The sequence below is a fragment of the Triticum aestivum genome, chromosome 1D, assembly GCF_018294505.1.
Source record: "Triticum aestivum cultivar Chinese Spring chromosome 1D, IWGSC CS RefSeq v2.1, whole genome shotgun sequence".
Taxonomy (NCBI): domain Eukaryota; kingdom Viridiplantae; phylum Streptophyta; class Magnoliopsida; order Poales; family Poaceae; genus Triticum; species Triticum aestivum.
The window spans coordinates 473,414,071-473,426,398 of NC_057796.1; the positions used below are offsets into that span (position 1 = coordinate 473,414,071).

The 12,328-nt window shown below is 46.1% G+C and overlaps 1 pseudogene; it reads left to right on the forward strand.

The window, feature by feature from the left end:
* The first annotated feature begins 8,501 nt into the window (after positions 1-8,501).
* Positions 8,502-9,662, forward strand: LOC123161025 (putative F-box protein At3g10240; annotated as a pseudogene).
* Positions 9,663-12,328: the final 2,666 nt, after the last annotated feature.

Genomic DNA, 12,328 nt, shown 5'->3' on the forward strand with positions numbered 1-12,328 from the left:
AAAGCTGGCACTAAATAACAATTATTGAGGTTTAAAACTAATCCCGTAGGTAGATGCAGAGGTAGCGTGCCGACGGCGATCACATCGACCTTGGAACCATTCCCGACGCGCATCGTCACCTCGTCCTTCGCCAGTCTCCGTTTATTCCGTAGTTCCTGTTTTGAGTTACAAATATGAGCAACCGCACCGGTATCAAATACCCAGGAGCTACTACGAGTACTGGTAAGGTACACATCAATTACATGTATATCACATATACCTTTGGTGTTGCCGGCCTTCTTGTCCGCTAAGTATTTGGGGCAGTTCCGCTTCCAGTGACCACTTCCCTTGCAATAAAAGCACTCAGTCTCAGGCTTGGGTCCATTCTTCGACTTCTTCCCAGTAACTGGCTTACCGGGCGCGGCAACTCCCTTGCCGTCCTTCTTGAAGTTCTTCTTACCCTTGCCCTTCTTGAACTTAGTGGTTTTATTCACCATCAACACTTGATGTTCTTTTCTGATCTCCACCTCCGCTGATTTCAGCATTGAATATACCTCAGGAATGGTCTTTTCCATCCCCTGCATATTGAAGTTCATCACAAAGCTCTTGTAGCTTGGTGGAAGCGACTGAAGGATTCTGTCAATGACCGCGTCATCCGGGAGATTAACTCCCAGCTGAGTCAAGCGGTTGTGCAACCCAGACATTCTGAGTATGTGCTCACTTACAGAACTATTTTCCTCCATTTTACAGCTGAAGAACTTGTCGGAGACTTCATATCTCTCGACCCGGGCATGAGCTTGGAAAACCAATTTCAGCTCCTCGAACATCTCATATGCTCCATGTTTCTCAAAACGCTTTTGGAGACCCGGTTCTAAGCTGTAAAGCATGCCGCACTGAACGAGGGAGTAATCATCAGCACGCTGCTGCCAAGCGTTCATAACGTCTTGGTTTTCTGGGATTGGTGCTTCACCTAGCGGTGCTTCTAAGGACATAATCTTTCTTGGCTACTATGAGGATGATCCTCAGGTTCCGGACCCAGTCCGTATAGTTGCTGCCATCATCTTTCAGCTTGGTTTTCTCTAGGAACGCGTTGAAATTGAGGACAACGTTGGCCATTTGATCTACAAGACATAGTGTAAAGATTTTAGACTAAGTTCATGATAATTAAGTTCATCTAATCAAATTATTTAATGAACTCCCACTCAGATAGACATCCCTCTAGTCATCTAAGTGAAACATGATCCGAGTTAACTAGGCCGTGTCCGATCATCACGTGAGACGGACTAGTCAAGATCGGTGAACATCTCCATGTTGATCGTATCTTCTATACGACTCATGCTCGACCTTTCGGTCCTCCGTGTTCCGAGGCCATGTCTGTACATGCTAGGCTCGTCAAGTCAACCTAAGTGTATTGCGTGTGTTCCGAGGCCATGTCTGTACATGCTAGGCTCGTCAACACCCGTTGTATTCGAACGTTAGAATCTATCACACCCGATCATCACGTGGTGCTTCGAAACAACGAACCTTCGCAACGGTGCACAGTTAGGGTGAACACTTTCTTGAAATTATTATAAGGGATCATCTTACTTACTACCGTCGTTCTAAGCAAATAAGATGCAAAAACATGATAAACATCACATGCAATCAAATAGTGACATGATATGGCCAATATCATTATGCTCCTTTGATCTCCATCTTCGGGGCACCATGATCATCTTCGTCACCGGCATGACACCATGATCTCCATCATCATGATCTCCATCATTGTGTCTTCATGAAGTCGTCACGCCAACGATTACTTCTACTTCTATGGCTAACGCGTTTAGCAACAAAGTAAAGTAATTTACATGGCGTTATTCAATGACACGCAGGTCATACAAAATAATAAAGACAACTCCTATGGCTCCTGCCGGTTGTCATACTCATCGACATGCAAGTCGTGATTCCTATTACAAGAATATGATCAATCTCATACATCACATATATCATTCATCACATCTTCTGGCCATATCACATCACATAGCACTTGCTGCAAAAACAAGTTAGACGTCCTCTAATTGTTGTTGCAAGTTTTTACGTGGTTTGTAGGTTTCTAGCAAGAACGTTTCTTACCTACGTATGACCACAACGTGATTTGCCAATTTCTATTTACCCTTCATAAGGACCCTTTTCATCGAATCCGTTCCGACTAAAGTAGGAGAGACAGACACCCGCTAGCCACCTTATGCAACTAGTGCATGTCAGTCGGTGGAACCTGTCTCACGTAAGCGTACGTGTAAGGTCGGTCCGGGCCGCTTCATCCTACAATGCCGCCGAAACAAGATACGACTAGTAGCGGCAAGAAGAATTGGCAACATCAACGCCCACAACTGCTTTGTGTTCTACTCGTGCATAGTAACTACGCATAGGCCTGGCTCATGATGCCACTGTAGGGAATCGTAGCATAATTTTAAAATTTTCCTACGCTCACCAAGATGCATCTATGGAGTATACTAGCAACGAGGGGAAAGGAGTGCATCTACATACCCTTGTAGATCGCCAGCGGAAGCGTTCCAATGAACGTGGATGACGGAGTCGTACTCGCCGTGATCCAAATCACCGATGACCGAGTGCCGAACGGACGGCACCTCCGCGTTCAACACACGTACGGTGCAGCGACGTCTCCTCCTTCTTGATCCAGCAAGGGGAAGGAGAGGTTGATGGAGATCCAGCAGCACGATGGCGTGGCGGTGGATGTAGCGGGTCTCGGCAGGGCTTCGCCGAGCTTCTGCGAGAGGGAGAGGTGTAGCAGGGGAGGAGGGAGGCGCCCAAGGCTGTAATATTGTTGCCCTCCCTCCCCCCTTTATATAGGCCCCCTAGGAGGGGGGGCGCCGGCCAAACCCCATCTAGGGTGGGGGCGGCGGCCAAGGGGGTGCCTTGCCCCCCAAGGCAAGTGGGAAGCCCCCCCACCCTAGGGTTTCCAACCCTAGGCGCATGGGGGGAGGCCCATGGGGGGGCGCCCAGCCCACTAGGGGCTGGTTCCCTTCCCACTTCAGCCCACGGGGCCCTCCGGGATAGGTGGCCCCACCCGGTGGACCCCCGGGACCCTTCCGGTGGTCCCAGTACAATACCGGTAACCCCCGAAACTTTCCCGGTGGCCGAAACTTGACTTCCTATATATAATTCTTCACCTCCGGACCATTCCGGAACTCCTCGTGACGTCCGGGATCTCATCCGGGACTCCGAACAACTTTCGGGTTTCCGCATACACATATCTCTACAACCCTAGCGTCACCGAACCTTAAGTGTGTAGACCCTACGGGTTCGGGAGACATGCAGACATGACCGAGACGCCTCTCCGGTCAATAACCAACAGCGGGATCTGGATACCCATGTTGGCTCCCACATGTTCCACGATGATCTCATCGGATGAACCACGATGTCGAGGATTCAATCAATCCCGTATGCAATTCCCTTTGTCAATCGGTATGTTACTTGCCCGAGATTCGATCGTCGGTATCCCAATACCTTGTTCAATCTCGTTACCGGCAAGTCTCTTTACTCGTACCGCAATGCATGATCCCGTGACTAACGCCTTAGTCACATTGAGCTCATTATGATGATGCATTACCGAGTGGGCCCAGAGATACCTCTCCGTCACACGGAGTGACAAATCCCAGTCTCGATCCGTGCCAACCCAACAGACACTTTCGGAGATACCCGTAGTGCACCTTTATAGTCACCCAGTTACGTTGTGACGTTTGGCACACCCAAAGCACTCCTACGGTATCCGGGAGTTGCACGATCTCATGGTCTAAGGAAAAGATACTTGACATTGGAAAAGCTCTAGCAAACAAAACTACACGATCTTTTATGCTATGCTTAGGATTGGGTCTTGTCCATCACATCATTCTCCTAATGATGTGATCCCGTTATCAATGACATCCAATGTCCATAGTCAGGAAACCATGACTATCTGTTGATCAACGAGCTAGTCAACTAGAGGCTTACTAGGGACACGTTGTGGTCTATGTATTCACACATGTATTACGATTTCCGGACAATACAATTATAGCATGAACAATAGACAATTACCATGAACAAAGAAATATAATAATAATAACCATTTATTATTGCCTCTAGGGCATATTTCCAACATATACAGCCTAAAAATGCTATGACCAAAAAACTATGAAAAAAAAACTATGAACACATACACATACATCCATCCATATACATGCATATCCATCCATTCATACATACATACATACAAAAACAGGGGCGGTGGCGTGGCGCAGGGGGGCGGCGGCAGCCGCGGCAGCGCACAGATCGGGATGGGAAGGGGCTCACTGGGGGCTCGAGGCAGGACGGCGATGAGGCCGGTGACGAGGACGACGACGAGGCTGGCGACGATGACGGCGATGAGGACGGCGGGCTCGTCGGGGAGGGGTTACGCGCGCGGCGAGGGCTCGGGGAGGAGCAGCTCGGGGGCGGCGACGGCGAGGACGACGTCGACGGCGGGTCAGGGGCGGGGCGACGGTGTCGGGGCAGGGGCTCAGGGCGGCGACGACGACGACGACGAGGAACGGCCTGGCGGCGTCGGCAAAAGGTTTTGAACAAAAAATACTTTGTTAATATAAGTTGCATAAAATTTCATCCACATAGCATGTGCAAGAAAGTTGAGAGGGTCCCGGCAAAAGGTGGATGCACTTCGTGTACAAAACGGACAATCTCTTTCAAAGTATTAGGATTTCATACGAAAACTCGTCTGTTACAAAGGGATTTCATTTTTTAAAACTTATTTGAACTCCTGACTTTTTGTGTGTTCAAAATGCACCATTCAAAGCCACATTATCAATTTTCAATCCTTTCTGACTTCATTTGTTATTTTTCATGCATTTACTAATTATTTTGAGCTATAAGACCCTAAAATTGAAAAGCATTTCAAAATGAACTCTGAAAAGGTTGAAAGTTGGCATGGTATCATCATTTCATCCACATAGCATGTGCAAGAAAGTTGAGAGGGTCCCGGCAAAAGGTGGATGCACTTCGTGTACAAAACGGACAATCTCTTTCGAAGTATCAGGATTTCATACGGAAACTCGTCTGTTACAAAGGGATTTCATTTTTCAAAACTTATTTGAACTCCTGACTTTTTGTGTGTTCAAAATGCACCATTCAAAGCCACATCATCAATTTTCAATCCTTTCTGACTTCATTTGTTATTTTTCATGCATTTACTAATTATTTTGAGCTATAAGACCCTAAAATTGAAAAGCATTTCAAATGAACTCTGAAAAGGTTGAAAGTTGGCATGGTATCATCATTTCATCCACATAGCATGTGCAAGAAAGTAGAGAGGGTCCCGGCAAAAGGTGGATGCACTTCGTGTACAAAACGGACAATCTTTTTCAAAGTATCAGGATTTCATACGGAAACTCGTCTGTTACAAAGGGATTTCATTTTTCAAAACTTATTTGAACTCCTGACTTTTTGTGTGTTCAAAATGCACCATTCAAAGCCACATCATCATTTTTCAATCCTTTCTGACTTCATTTGTTATTTTTTATGCATTTACTAATTATTTTGAGCTATAAGACCCTAAAATTGAAAAGCATTTCAAAATGAACTCTGAAAATGTTGAAAATTGGCATGGTATCATCATTTCACCCACATAGCATGTGCTAAAAAGTTGAGAGGGTCCCGGCAAAAGGTGGATGCACTTCATGAACAAAATGGACAATCTCTTTCGAAGTATCAGGGTTTCGGACGAAAACTCATCTGTTACAGAGAGATTTCATTTTCTTTAACTTATTTGAACTCCAAACTTTTTGTGTGTTCAAAATGAACCATTCAAAGCAGAGACTGATTTTGAATGGTGCATATTCAACACACAAAAAGTCTGTAAAGATCGCCAACCCCAACATAAAAAAATGAGCATAGATGCGCCTATAGAGAGAATTCAACCTAAATTCATAATAAATTTCTATGAATTTCAGAGAAATTCACTCTGAATTTAGGTCAAATTCCCTGTATAAGGGCATCTATTTTCATTTTGAGAGGAGCTCAACAAGGCAGAGAGGGACTGGCTTATAAACCGGTGTGAGCGCCCTTCGGTTGGCGAGGTGGAACTAAACTCTAACCGCAACGAGGACCAACCCTTTAGTCCCGGTTTGTGGCACAAACCGGGACTAATGGTCTTGTGCCAGGGGCGAGTCGCATTGGTCCCGGTTCGTGCGTGGAACTGGGACCAAAAGGTCCAGACGAACCGGGACCAGTGGCCCACGTGGCCCGGCCGGCCCCCTGGGCTCACGAACCGGGACTAATGCACCCCATGGGTCCCGGTTCGTGCAGAACCGGGACTAATGGGCTGGCCAGGCCCGAACGAAAGCCCAATTTTTAATAGTGACAACTCATGTTGTCACCCAGAATGTTGTCTTTTTTTTTGCGGGTGCCCCAGAATGTTATCTAATAGCATTATTTTTTCTTTTCTTTTACTCCCTCCGTTTCAAAATAGATGACTCAACTTTGTACTAAAGTTGAGTCATCTATTTTGGAACGAAGGGAGTACCTTTTAGTCTGAACGGAATAGCAGCTATGTAATCGCTCACTTGCAACAACTTCCACCCTTTTCTTTTGGGGAATGTATGTTGCCAGAGAGATTGAACATTTTAAAAAAATCAGAGATAGAAGAAACACAAGAACATGTCGATTATACCAGCAGACATCTCTCTTCTCCTCTCGATCCTCCTGTTCTAGATACATGAGGCACGTTAATCAGTAGTAATACTCCTGTAACTTGGTGTTTGATTGCTCCAGTGGCTAGTGACAATCGTGGAGGAAGGAATGGCAACACAAGAGTTGGCCTCTCCTGGAGCGTTTATACTCTTTTGACGACATTAATGGTGGCAACTGTTATTTTATCTGAAGAAGATGCGTCCGCTCGAAGTCGTCTCAGCCAACCGCAGCATCCGTCCTCTCCGTTGGTGGTTCCTTGCTTCACGGTTCACACTGCTGCAGACTGCACCACCACCGCATATACAGCACGAGCACAAGGTAAGTGTACATGTCCGCACAACTTAATCTAGGCCTCGTCGATTTGATTTCTTCGTGGGTAGCATGGTCATTGCAAGATATGGGCTTGTGCACATGGACACAACCGTTTGGCATCTTCATGAGTCGCTCTTCGATTGGTGGGATAGGAGAACCAACATGACAAATCCTAACAGGAGAGCTATGGCCTCCCTCACCATGCTAGTGTCGTCGACTATATGGAACGAGCGGAATGCTTGGATCTTCAGGCACAAGAGCGCGCCGCACCCGATCCTCCTCAAAATAGTTACCGATGAGGCTAGCCTCTGGGTTACTGCCGGTGCTAAGAAACTAGGAAAAATTGTATTAAGCGAGTAATTGCCATGCCGTGTGGGGTGGGGTACTGTAACCGACTTAAACTCTATTCTCCTCTCATTTAATAGATGAGGCAAAACTTTTGCCTCCGTTTCAAAAAAAAAAAAGTCCTGTCAACCTCAACCGAAACTTAAGCGCTTTGATTTGGCCTAAAAGTCCCATGATCTGTAAACCTAATTGTTTTCCTCTAGTCCCTGGCGGCTGGAACACTAGCCGCCGCCAGGAGAGGCCGATCTTCCAACGCCGTCCTCCGGCGGCTCCTCTCCGCCGGCGACCTCGGTCGTCAGTGATGAGGGGGGTCGCCGGATCCACTCGTGTGGATTATTATTACTCCCTCGTAGTCTAGGTTTTTAGGTTGTTCATCGTCTTTGCTCTTTGGCCGCGACGATGACGGCGCTGAATAAAGATTCTTCGGATCCTTCCCTGAGGCCATCGGTCCTATGGTTGGGGATGGATTTGGAAACTAGTCTTTTTAAGTAAGGATGTCGTGGCAGCGGCGGCATCCTTGTGGTGGACCTGTGTCCTCAGGCTCCGCCGTTGCGACGGCGTTTGCTCCAGCGTCGACGCGGAGCTTGGGAGGTAGTGCAGGAGCGGATGCAGATTGTGGTCTGTATCGACGACATCTGGAAGACAGAACATGTGCTAGGCTCGTGGTTAGTGGATGGCAGGTATGGTTTCCTCCTTCGGCGTCTTAGTCGTGGTGGGGTGCCAGATCTGGAGCTCGATGACGTGTCCGGGGTGTTGCCCCGGTTTGATTCGTTCAACGGCAAGGGCTTCACTTTTGGTGAGCCACCTTGGAGGTCCGCAAAGCTGCATATCAGCGATGGAGCCGCGTCGAGCTCGTGTGAGGAGGTGATTCGTCATTCTTTTTTCGGTGGCTGCTATGGTGGTGCCGGAGGCAGGTGACGTGCGTTGATGTCAAGCTCAGAGATGTTCTGTTATCTTTTCAGTTTTGTCATGTCGGTCTTTACATGACTTGTACTTTGTTCTTTATGATATGAATGAGACACGTATACCATGCAAAAAAATAAAATAAAAATTGGTTAAATTCCTTATTTTTTACCGTGTTCAAAGAATAATTCCTTTTTTCCATGTTGATCTTGTGAAATTTTCCTTTCAGTAAACTGCCATAAAGGATGAACTCAAAGAAGAAGATTATTGCTGCTAGCCTACCGGATGATTTGACGGTGGAAATCCTCTCTCGAGTGCCGTTCAAGTCTTTTTGCCGCTTCAAATGTGTCTGCAAGGCCTGGCTTGCCTTCTCCTCTGATCCTTACTACCATCAAAAGCTGCCACAAAAATCCACTGGACTTTTGTACCATGGCCAATACGGGTCACGTATCCATCTTATTAGCATGTCCGGAAACGATGAGGAAATCGATGGAGCACTTAGGTTCATTCCACAGTACAAGAAAATAGAACTAGTGGACTGCTGCAATGGCCTAGTCCTTTGCCGGTACAAGAGCTGGTTTACTTCGCAAGGTATTCGCCGCTTCATTGTGTGCAACCCGGCAACAGAAGAGTGGATGGAGCTTCCTGTTCTTAATACTCCATATGGCCCACATGTCTCCAGCTATACAGCCTTTTTGGCTTACGATCCATCATGGTCGGCGCAGTTCTATGTGTTCAACTTTCAAGAGAAGCTCCGCAACACTTCACGTGTTGTCAACAAGCTTGAGGTGTTCTCGTCTGACCTATCCACGTGGCTTGTGGATGATACATGGAGTGGGAATCATAGGATATTTGTCAATGAACGACACAATTTTACAAAGGGAGTGTTGCATGTGCAGACCATGTGTGATGAGATTGTTGTGTTTGAAGGCTTGGAGGCAATGAGTTCTGGCAAGTCGCCCTATCATCACACTATCAAGCTACCGGGTGACTGTCGGGATGGTTGCTTTGGCCAATCAGCAGGGTTCTTGCAGTGTGCATTTCCAGAGAAGGATGTTGGCACAATTGTAGTTTTCAGCCTTGATGCTTATCGTCCTTGCAAGTGGTCTCTAAAGCATTGTCTTTGCATGAGAGATGTGTTTGGAACAGACAACTCCCTTCTCAAGGGAGAGTATTGGTCCTGGTTACATGATTATTCCATTGTTGCTCTTGACTTGGAAAGGGAGGAGGTTCTCGTCCTCTTCCGTAAGGAGACAAATAATCTTTTGTCATACAACATTGGCACCGGGAAACTTAGTGAGATTAAAGATGGTCAGCTTGATGAGCAATGGGACTGCTATTGTTATGCGGCATGCTACTCAAAGGTTCCAGGGCTGAGCCGTTTATTTCATGTAACTGAACAGTAATATTTCTTGTGTGCATATTCTTTTTCCTATAATTGCTGTGGATGCATGCATGTGTTTCTTCTCTGTCAGATGCACATAGGAAAACTTGCTAGTGATATTCAGTTGTGAAACCTATGGCCAATTTTGCGCATGTTTGAGTTTATTTTCCACTGTGCAGAATTATGATTTTTAGAAAAATTTGCTAGCTTTTTATTGATCAAAAGAGATTATTACAGAGATGCCCACACCGTTGAGGGGGAGCCCAACCAAATGTGGCGACTAAAACCAAGATTAAACCTAGTGAGACTGTGAGCATCCTCATCTGAGCGTCTACTTTTATAAATAAAGTTGCGGCTAGAGAAGCCAACTTTTCTTGCTGTAATAATCTCCCCTATCTCGGCCACCTCTCCATGCATGTACTACCACTAGAGCACCCACAACTTAAAAAAAAAAAACTAGAGCACCCACTAACGTGACTTATTCTAGCTCGAGGGTCCTAACACATCCTCCAAGTCTAGTGCAAGTTCTTTAAACAAGGGCAGACGAGGCCGTGGGTGAACGTTCTCGGCATGTTCTTTGTAGACGTGGCCTAGCATACCACACCAATCCCATAGTCTCTCAAACTTTACGAAGGAAATCTCGCGCTTCACACCCCTCTTGATTGACACAACAAAATCTTTAGTGTTTTGCCCGCATCAAGTCTAACTCGAACTTTGAAAAAAATCCCTGAAAATAAAATGACGTCGGTTCAGAGGCAATAACCTCCTCCCCCCCCCCCCCCCCCCCTCGAAGCCAAAGATTTGATCGCACCACGTGAACCATCTTGTAAGTCATGGATCTGGATCCAGATGTGTAGGTAGTTCAGCTTTATTGCGGACTGTTTTTTAAAACTGTCGTAAGGTGCAAGCAGAACCGAGTTTCTCGGAAGTTCCGTTTCCCTCCGAGAGTAACATTCTCCTAATCTCCAACACAAGCAAACTACATCACGAACAAATTCTCTTCCAAGATGTGGATCTTCATGTCACTTGCCGATCCCATGTGGTTCTCATGTTCTTAACCAGAAACTACTAAAATGTCTGTCAATATGAACCCGACAATGGTTATCCAATGAAGATCCTCCTCGTTGGCGGTCCTTCTTCCTCAAAAACCACGTCGGCGAGGTCCTTCTCATGCAACCCAAGATCCTTCATCAATGGCTCTAGGTTGTCCTGCCCCGCCACGCCTGAAGTCGTGCCTATCACCAGACACCATCGAAATCAGAAGAGAGAAGTGCATATTTCAAGCCCCAACTCTTGCCTAGTCTAATTTACAACCCCCAACTCCAATACTGTCTACATTACAACCCCAAACTCTTACAACCGGCCGGGATTCAACCCTCTATTTTAGTTGGCCAGTTTGACCCAGTTGATCGGGTTTGACCTGTTGACCATTGAGTCAGCATGTCCAGTCTGCAAGCCACATCAGAAAAAATCAACATTTTCAGAAAAAGTTGGAAAATTTTCTGTAAAATAAAATTCAGAAAAAGTAAATCAACGAAATTAAATAAAATCGAAAATTATGTAAACTAAAAACATCTGTCAAATCAAAAAAGTTCAAAATTCTGGAAAAAATTAAGGTTGTTTTCTAGAAATTCTGATTTTTTTCAAAATTCTAGAAAATAAAAAACAAATTCAGAAATATTTTCTGAAAAAATATGAGAAAAAAGTTCAAAATTCTGAAATTTGAAAAATGAAAAACTTTTCCAAATCCTTAGTATTGTTTTATTGATTTTACGGTATTTTTAATTTTTCTATGTTTTGATTTTTCATATTTTTTTAGTTCTCATAAAATATATTTTTCTCACTGGATGGTCAACGGGTCAAAACCAGTCAATGGGGGAGCGGAGGGTTGAATCTTGGTTGGTTTGAAGAGTTCAAGGTTGTAATGTAGACGGTATTGGAGTTATATTGGCTCTTTCTGGTTTGAGAGTATAAATTAGACCGGGGCAAGAGCTAGGGGTTGAAATTTGCACTTCTCTCAAACCAGAAAGAGCCAATCTTGGAAAGGCCAAGCCCTGCTAAAACCTCTATATCACGGATCCCCGCAATCATTCACCAAGGCCGGGTGCTGGTGCGAGACCACCCCGTAGTCAGCCTGAGTAGAACTGGCGGAGGTAGAAGCTGAAGGAGGAGGAAGATACATTCGAAACACGTCGGCACGGGAAGCAAAACCCTAGCTTGTAGGAAGTTGAGAATCACCTTTTCTTTAGGGGTAGTTGAGCTTCACGTACATGGTTGGCCCGTGCAGAATTACTTTTTAGCAACCGCCATACAGAATTAGTTTTTTTTTAGCAAAACCCTGTGCAGAATTAGTAGATTGGCACAGAGGGAAAGAATGGCCCATCAGTCCATCACTGTCCATAATATAAGCGGCCCAAGCTCCAAACCAATCCGTGAAGTCCCACTCCAGTTTTGATGATTCCGTTTGCAAGTTTTAGGTCACGACGACTGCCGCCGCCTGCTCCGCTGCCATATCGATCCCTCCTCTCCACCGTCGCCGCGGGCCTGTCCACCGTGCCGGGTCAGCTCCTACCGCCCGCCTTCCGACTGCCGTCTCCCCACCCGCGCCGCCCGTTCGTCGTCTCTGCCAATCGCGGGATCCCTCCTCTGTCTGGTTCACAGAATCGCAGTTGACGCTACAGCAGACTG